Raw genomic sequence first — 9,974 nt, forward strand, 5'->3', positions numbered from 1 at the left:
TATGTGGTATAATAAAGTTGTAAAACGATCAAGTTACAAAAAAAAAAAAAAAAAAAAAAAAAAAATCTACTAATGTTCTAACAAAGATGTTGACCATAGGCAATCAACATATCAAGAATGTCTACAAATAGGAAATTTTAAGCATCCGACTAAAGGTTACTATTGCACTTATTTTTATACATTTTTGTGAAGATGATTCTCAGCTTTGGATACGAGAGTAATATTATAATAGGTTGGTCATGTTTATGTATTATAGGAATTGGTTGATGTGGCCTGCAGGTATTCAGAAACAAAGAAACGACCTTGAATGTGAATTAAAAGGTTAATTGGGTTATCCTAAAATTATATAACCTTCTATCAACATGAATCAAGAACCACTCATCCTATTTCTTCACAAAATCACTACTTTTTAATATGAACGAACAAAAGAGGATGTCTGTCACTCTTAAACAATTTGGATATCATTGTTCTTGTATATTTTCTGTTATACGTGCTTGGTTAACTTATTATTTATGATGAGCTACTCAAAGAGGTTACAATTTGTACGTTTCAATCTTTGCAGGTCACGCCTTTGTCTTCTTCAATTTGTATGTAGCTTAACAACATCTACTTAAAAGCAAAATAGAAATGTCTGTGCAGCTGTGTCTACGTCAAAGCAACAATCAAGCCCGTCCTTGGCGAAAAACCTATGAATGGAATTGGTACTTTCTGCTATCTTACTGATGGACATTTAGAAGTCAAGAAACTCCAGGACTTCGAATTCAAATACATGTTTTTTTTTAATTATTGTATACATTATGACAATGCATTGGTTATCTTTCGCATCATTGTATGCTTTTCAATAACATATTATAACAACTTTGAGTCACTTTTGGTTACATTTACCATTGTATAGTATGTGGATTGTATTAGCAAATGCGTTAGCAATACTAAGAACATTTCTCATTAAGGACAGAAAATCCGCCCGCCGCAAAGCGCGGAAGCATCTATCAGTTGCATTACATTACCAAGCTTGAGTTTATTATTTGTCGTTGGTAAGTGTGTTTACTCCTCGTTGAGGTTTCGATTAACCCAACCTATATAACTAGCTAAGGCTAGAGGGTATGGTGATGGTCCTCCAAGGGAGGATGATCCGCCACTTAGGCGCCGCGCCACGTCATAGTTCTCTCAAGGATGGTCCATCCCACAAAACTAGAGGGTATGGAGGATGGTCCTAGATGATCCTACCCCACCACTTTTATGTTGTTTATTTTTTTAATCTTCTACTTTTTTTTTAACATTTAACAAATAAACTAACAAAATATTTTCATTAATATTAAAAACACATTACATAAACTTAAAAAAAAACATAAACTTAAAAAATAAAAAAAGATAGACTTAAAAAAAAAACATATTGACGAACCCGTTCATTATGAGTTATTTACATCAAAGCTTCCGAAATAAAGTGTAGATATGTTGTAACTAGTTCTGAATGCAACCAGGAAGAAAAAGTAGTTGATAAACGCAACGGGTCAAACCGATTGGAAGTTGGTAAATTTTGAGATGCTATGCGCCCTTTGCACCTGGAGTGCGCATTGCGCCTTTGATAGCTATGATATTTATGCTGCATGAGAAGCCTTTGCACCTGCAGATGTCGTGCTATTTGATGTTACATTTCCACAAAACTGAAGGGGTATGGTCCCAGATCTCGCGTCAGCATTGACCGCGAGTGACCATTACCCTTATCAAAACCCCCACTAGCTAACAACCTACTTGTGCCCATGCGGGAACGCGTCGGCACAAGGGTTGAATCCAATCTATCTAGTAACGAAGGAAGACTTACATGGAACATGAGAACGGTAGAGTGATGCGACATAGCATCACATCTGGTGTATGAAAACGGAAGTATTCACAGCGATGCATCCAGTGAACACTTCTATCAATACAAGAAAGCCTTACCTTAGGCATAGAAGAAGATGAACGCAACGGTGCGGCTGACACCGCACCATACGGGCATTTTCGTCACGACAAGGGATGCAGGAAAATAGTCTCCGCAGATGACGATGCGGCTAGCACCGCATCTCGCGTATTCCTTGGTCACAAGTAGGAGACGCGGTAACTTCAGATGTTACCGCACGTAGCGATGCGGCTTGCACCGCATCCTATGCACTCAAACAAGTGGGACTGACACCACAGTGCAAGTGGCACCAATGGCAGTTACCTGTCAGAGCTACGTAAGCAATGGACTGACGTGGCGTAACCTCCACAACCGACAAGCCTGACACACCTGAAAAGGTGCAGCACGTCGTCAGTCCATCCATCATCATCCTCCTTCACTCCTCGGCTATAAATACCTACCCCAAACCAGGTTTGAGGTATCTCTTCACAACTCTCTCACTACTACTACTATCTTACTTTGCTTCCCAAGCAAACTACTGATTCTCACGCCGGAGAGTGGTAACAAGGAGCACCCCCCACCCCATCCTCCTTGTTACGAGTCACGGCTTGTTTCCTTGTGCAGGAGATCAACCACCGGTGATCCAGCCAGCGATCCTCGAGAGGAAGGGATTAACCCTTCTTGACGAGACCAGTGTGTTAACCCTGCCCGGTTAACCATTGTTTCATCAAAAACCACTATTAATCTCTTACTCTATGTAGTTAAAGGCGCGCGCCTAGGCGAGACGCAGCAAAACCGCCTTGAGTGCACTGAACCAGAAAAAACCCAGCCAAAAGTGGTTTCAAAAAGGTCTGAACCAGCTGAAAACAAGTCTAAAACAGCCAAAAATGGTCTGGACCGTGTGCCTTGCTTGTCTTAGGCGTGTGCTTTTTAAGCTCCTTACGCCAAACGTCACCCTTTGTGCCTTTAACTACCTAGCTCTTACTATAGACAATACCTGTATCTATGCATATGTTTTGTTAAGACATCATCTACCTTTATTCGAAATATCTTCATACATAGCTGTAACCAACATCATCATCATGTAATCAGCTAACTTAATTCTCGTTCTGAAACATCAATTCCAGTAGAACACGCAACCTAAATTAAGCTTCATTTCAACTCGCATAAACAATCAAACAACGAAACACATCATAATCACGTCCGATTCACGTTCACAAACACAAAACTTCAATAGAACACATGAGAAACAGATCATAATCATGCTCAATTCACGTTCAGAACATCAATTCCAGTAGAGTAGAACACGTAACCTAAATTTCTGTTTTCTGATCAAAAACAAGCAATTAAACTTCATTTCAACTCGTGTAAATAAGCAAACAAAGAAACACATCACAATCACGTCCAATTCACGTTCACAGACACAAATCTCAGTACCATACTCAACTTAAATCTCTGTTTTCGGATCAGAAACAAACAATTAAGCTTCGTTAAGCTCGATTCACCTTCAAAAACAGAAACTACAGCACAACATGTAACCCTAGCTTGTGTTTTCTAACCAGAAACAAACAATTGAGCTTCAATTACTGCTTTCATACTCGATTATTACAAAAAATAAAAATAAACAAACTACTCACATAAACAATCAAAACAAAGAATCATCACAAAATTTACGTACAATTCACCTTCAAAAACAGAAATCCCAGTACAACACGTAAGCCTAACTTGTGTTTTCTAACCAAGAGCAAACAATTGAGCATCAACTAGTGCTTATCACACTCGATTATTACAAAAAAAAGTAAACAAATCGAAGATTAACGGAGAAAAAACTGTTGACGAGAGGAGATAACGAGTGAAGCACCTTCTAAACCTAACCGGTGAGCGATACTGAAACATATACCTTGAGTTGAAGCTGTAACGACCGCAACTTTGCCTTCGAATCGTCTTCCGATCTTCGATTTGTCCATTGTTGATGATGATCAAGTGTTGTTGCACAGTTGAAATTAGGGTTTGGAAGTTGTGATGAAACTGGTTTGTTGATTAACGGTCAAAAAGTGAAGGGGGCCCACCAACTTAGGATCGTCGCCAACGTCCAGCACAAGCCGGTGAGGATGGGACGGAGCTCGACGGAGGTGGGGACGGGATGGGTTGCCGGCGTCGCCAGAGCTCGACGGGGATGGGGACGAACCCCATACCCTCTAGCCTAATAGGGCAAATTGCAAAACGGTAAGCCAAAGTAAAAAATAATGGTTAAAGACTGGCCAGCTATATCTCATCCCTAATGTAGTGGTGTTAATTGAATCGAATAACGAATTTTCGAATTAATCGAATCGTATTTTTTAAATTTTTATTTTTTACCTGAATTCGTGTTCAATTCTATTTGAAACTCGAATTCGAATAAATTCGGTTTAATTCAAATCACCCTAAAGAATAAATTATTTTACTTTCATTTTTTTTACTACTACAAACTAATTATATTTAACATAAAATATAATAATATGCAAAATTGAATAACTATCAATTTGTCAAAATTTAGGTAAAAAATTAGAACTAAGGTTGGTTACTGGTAGCGATTAAAGTTAGGTAAAAATTTAGAAATAAGTAATATGAGATGTTTGTCATTAGGTATGGTAATATTATTAACAATAAACTTATCACTAATGGATGTAATTCATACTTTGACCCAATTATATATAAACTGAATTCGAGTTTCGAATCGAGTCAAAAAGCATAAATTCATATTCGACTCTAATTCGATTACTGGACTCGAATACAAATCAAATCGAATTCGAACCTTAATAATCGAATTCGAATCAAGTCGAATTTCGAATTTTTTCGAATCCGAATCAAATTCTGAACACTCCTACCCTACCCCAATGGTCATAAAATCGGGTTTTCTAAAGCGGCCTAAAATAACCAAGTTCTGACCAGCCTCTGGAGCTAAATAAGCAAAGTGACGCCACTTTGACAGTTTGAATCGGTTACTGATCAGTTTCTAAAAATGCAGGTTCGTATTTCAGGTTCGGTTTGGGTTTGGAACTGGTTATCGGCTCACAAACTGGTTTGGATGTTCACCTTTAAACAAGTCTATTAGAGAATATAATAACACTACATCTAACATCAGCAAGCATCACCGGATGAAATGGAACATAACCAAGTGAAGGTAAGGCACTTCAAACTCACGCAAACATATCTATAGTTTTATTCATTCTTTAATAAACCCCTAAAAATGATTTATTTTATCTACTGTGTAACTGATTTACATTTACAGCTTAATATCAGTGAAATTAATTCCATGTTAAAGTGTCTTTACGTAATGAAACTAACCAAACCAGTTGGTTGGAAGATAAAGATCACACAATAACGAAATTTTTTTTCATACATATTATTACCATAGTCGTTAACAGCGAACAACGACAAATAGCGATAAGGTACCTTATGTTACATAGCGAATAGCGACCAATAGCGGGCACTGTTTTATAAATAGCGACTCTAGAATTTTTCTTTTTTTAAAATTTATATGTATATGATATCAAAATACCCTGGCATATACACTATTTTACATGTATATTTAACAAAAACCTAAAATCCAGCTATTTTATAGGTATATTTAATCGCTATTTGTATTTGGAAAAAAAATAACTGAAATCCCGCTATTTTTGGCTACATACCCTGTAGCGACCTTCGATCTATACGCTACGCTATAGCGACCGCTATTGACAACTATGATTATTACCTGCATATGATAACTGATATTCCATATTTTAGATATATTTACGGCTTTAAATAGCACATACAAAATATTATGTAACTGATTTCATTTATAAAATACAGATGTATCCAAAGGTAACGTTGAATGTTCGGATGCTTCAATATGATTCTTGGTACAGCATTTTAGTAACCAACCAACTATAATCCATCTCGGGATCACATTTGAGAGAAGTATATCATTCGAGGGGTGATGTGCACAGCAGGTAAACCGAACAATGTCAATCACAACGGTTTCTTTCTCAGGACCATTAAGAAACTTCCTTCCAAACCAAATCTGGTATCGAGTTTGACTTCCGAGTTTAACTTGCGTAAGCAAGAACCGCAAATGAGTCTCCATCTCCGGCGTGATGCGAAGTAAAAAGTACCGGCTGCAAGTCCTGGACCGATACAGCTGACAAGCATCCGAAGAACGCGATAACAGATCTTTCCATAAATCATGAAATTCAGGCACATGAACTAAATCTTGTAAAACCCTAATCAAATCCCTACCAATTTTCAAGCACAAATGAAACTGATCCTTAAAAACCCGAATACAAAATTCGATCTCTTTCTGCTTCAAAACGTTCAACTTGGAATTCAAACACACTCTGCAATGATCAAAAAAAAACCCTAAGAAACACATACAACGCACTCAATATGATCATCGGCTGTTCTTCGACCAAACATTCCCATTTTTCCCATAACAGATTAACCATTTCCGAACACAACCATATATTCGACTCACCCAACGAATTTGCCTCAACAAAGCCACTAACAAACTATCAATCCCTACAGCTGACACATCAACCAATTCTAAAGAAACATAAACTAACTGAACTTTCACATTCTCAACAAGCTTTGAATACAGTTCATCAACTACTTTACACACTAAATTTGTAAAGAAACAATACCCATCAGTTACAATGGCATGTAAGTGCTTGAAATGAACTTTTGCCAAATGAGTTTCGGATAATAAACCGTATAATATAGCGCGGTTGAGATTGAAGTATTCGGGTTCTGTACGGATTGTTAGTGGAAAAGGGGGCCTTAATTCGGGTTCCAGAAGCCGGAAAGCTTCAATTAGCGACAATTCAAGTGGGTTATCGGCTTCATAGGTGGATTTGTGAGTCAGTGAGGATGCCATCTACAACAATTGAGATATTAAATTAAAAGTCATAATCCAGACTCATATAAACGACAGTGTGTGGCGGCGGCGAAACCTTGGTACGAGGAACAAGTGCGTGTTTGTTTGTTTGTTTGTTCGCCACTTACTTTTGGGCTTTGGCAAATCTTTTGTATACTTGCCCAATTGGCAATGGGTCATGCTAATTACACACGCCAAAAATAATTTTCATACCCCTAAGCGCCGCGCTATGGCCAAACCGGGCGCTTAGGACGACAAAAGTTGATACGAGGTTTGACTGACTGACTGATAAGTCAGAGACATAAAGGTGATACGAGGTTTCAGTTGCCCCGTGAACCCTAAGCGCCGCGCTATGGCCAAAGCGCGGTGCTTCGACCACAAATGCTGCCTTTAAATCCCTGCACAGACTCGACATTCATCATTCGATTTGTTTTTTGTCGATCTTCTTTGCTCTATTAGTTACATGTTTTGAAAAAAACGATGTCGTGGTTAAGTAACTATCTTTTCGGTCAATATTCTGACGAGTCCGTTGTTCCTGATTCTTACGAGGGGACCGCTATTTCTGACTTGTTTGAGAAACCGGTGTCGTCCAACTTGAGGGAGACAGAGGTTGTATCTGGCATTCGTTATCGTGATAACACGGTGAAGCTGGATTTGAATACCCCTGTGGAGGACCCTTACGCACAACAAGGTTATTCGAATTTCGGTTACGGTGGCGACTATAGCTTTGTACAACAGGAGTGTTATCCAAACGACAGTTACGGTTGTCAACATAGCTTACAAGGTTATTCGAATTTCGGTTACGGTGGCGAGCAAAGCTTTGTACAGCAGGAGTGTTATCCAAACCAGAGTTACGGTTGTGAACAGAGCTTTGAACATCAAGTCTATTCGAACCTCGGTGACGATGGTGGGCCGAAGGATGTGTCTGTTGACGAGGAAGGTTGTTACCCGGTTACATTTTCGTTTGATACAACGCAGACCTTTTCGTCACGTAAAGAGTTGGTGCGTTGGGTACAAGACACGACAAAAGACAATGGTTACCTCATTGTGACTAAGAGGTCGAATAAAAGAGGAGAGAATTACAAGATTTGGTTTCAATGTACTTTTGGTGGGGAGCATAAGAGTATAGCTACACAGAGGAAAACGGGTAGCAAGAAAATAGGCTGCCCGTTCGAGATGATCGGGTTTTCGGAATCATCCGGAAGTGTTTGGAGGATCGAGGTGACGAAGGCGAAGCATAACCACACTCCTATTGAAAACTTCGAGGGCCACGCGTATGCGAGAAGGCTTTCTTCGGAGGACAAAAAACTGGTTAAGGAGTTGGCAGAGCAAGATATTCCCAACCAAAGTATCTGGCGAACGCTGACAAAAAACAATCCGGCTAGAAAGCTTATTCCGAAAGATATACACAACGCTGTTCAGAAGATCAACACCGAAAAAAATGTCGGTAAGTCTCCGATGCAAAAACTTGAAAACATTCTTATCGAAAAAAATTACACTTATTACATGCGCACAAATGAGATATCGAACGAAGTTGAAGACGTCTTCTTTGTTCACGAAAAATCATTCACTATGTGGTGTGCCTTCCCGCATGTGCTAATGATTGACGCCACCTACAAAACGAACATGTACAACCTGCCATTTGTTCAGGTCGTAGGCATGACGTCGACAAACAAATCGTTTACGGCTGCTTGTGGGGTAATTTCCGCTGAGAAGTCAGAGAACTACCTATGGATGTTGCAGAGGATCAAGTCTATGCTGGTAGGATGTATGGAACCGCGCGTGATTTTAACAGACAGGGATTTTGCTCTAATGAACGCGTGTGAACAAGTTTTTCCAAAAGCGCATAAGTATCTTTGTCGGTTCCATATTCAACAAAATATTAATAAGAACAGCAAGAAGAAATTCTCTGACAAGGAGTGGAAAGAATTCGTACGTACATTTTGGACATTGTGCGAGTCTACGACCGAGGAAATATACAGGTATAACTTGGAAAACCTTGAAGCACAGCTGAAAGAAGCTGACCGTGAACGTGAGTATTTCTTACATAATTATGTTCAAATTTTATATAATAACAAAAACTGACTATTTACGTTTTTTAATTTTAGAGGTTTTTGATTATTTGAAGAAATCCTGGTTGGATCCGTACCGTGAAAAGTTTGTATCTTGCTGGATTAACAAAACTATCAACTTTCACCAAACTACGACCAACAGGGTTGAGGGCATGCATGCAACATTAAAAAGTCACTTTCCAAGTCATCGCAACACACTGGATAAACTTGTACTGTATGTTGATCATGTTGTTGATAGACAATACGCCGAGATTAGAAGTAGCTTTGAAACAAGCCTCCGAAAAGTGATGACGCACCACAAGAATCAGCCCATTCTTGCATATATTCTCAGAAAGGTTTCAATATATGCGATTGAGCGTTTGAGTATGGAACTAAAACGTAAGGAAGACGGGTTGAGAGCCTACGGTGCAAGCTGTGGTTGCCAACTTTTTACTAGCTGTGGTTTGCCATGTGCCTGTCGTTTGGAAAAGATGGAAAATAACGGTAATTAATATTTTTGACCTTTCTCGGTATGATTTTGCCACCTAATTTGTTTTCATCCACAGGTCAGCAAATCCGGATCACACACATAGACGTGTTCTGGAAGAAGCTTGACTTCAAGCCTGCAAGGAATAACATAGAGGATATCGATGTAGACGCAGAATTTGAAAAATTGAAACAACAGATCGATCCAACATCCCCTCAAGTGAAAAGGAGCTTCTTTGAAAAGTTTCAGCAAATCCTCAATCCAGGGAACAATAACAAAAAACCTCCTGCTGTTCTGAAGAAAACTCGTGGTCGCCCAACATTGAAAACGCAGGAAGAAAGAAAGGTTGAAACCGCTAGAAAAAGCTCTTACATTCCGTCAGAAGAAACTTGGGTCGAGGCCTCAGACGATCTTCCCCGTCACAGCTCGTACATATCACCCGAAGATTCTAGAAGAGAAAAGAATACCAAACCGCTCAACCTACACCATGATTTCCCGAATATCAAGCTTGGTCCTAAGACGGATATAGCGATCCGCAACTACGCATCTCAGATTCCCAAAGTGATCCATCCATACATCGTTAGAATAAAGGACGTGAAGCCAGATGGTCATTGTGGGTTTCGATCGGTGGCTGTTGGGTTAGGAGTGAAACAAAATTCATATTTG

The 9,974-nt window shown here is 39.2% G+C and overlaps 1 long non-coding RNA gene and 1 pseudogene across 1 annotated transcript; both read right to left on the bottom strand.

Annotated features, from left to right (window-relative positions):
- Window positions 1-1,380: 1,380 nt before the first annotated feature.
- LOC110905432 lies at window positions 1,381-4,096 on the bottom strand. The gene is made up of 2 exons (XR_002573113.2): window positions 3,777-4,096; window positions 1,381-1,624 (listed from the first exon to the last, which is right to left on the bottom strand). It is a non-coding gene; the product is annotated as an uncharacterized LOC110905432 (long non-coding RNA).
- Window positions 4,097-5,677: 1,581 nt separating this feature from the next.
- On the bottom strand, window positions 5,678-6,897 carry LOC110908336 (annotated as a pseudogene).
- Between the last annotated feature and the right edge of the window lie 3,077 nt (window positions 6,898-9,974).

Source organism: Helianthus annuus, chromosome 14 (assembly GCF_002127325.2).
Source record: "Helianthus annuus cultivar XRQ/B chromosome 14, HanXRQr2.0-SUNRISE, whole genome shotgun sequence".
NCBI lineage: Eukaryota > Viridiplantae > Streptophyta > Magnoliopsida > Asterales > Asteraceae > Helianthus > Helianthus annuus.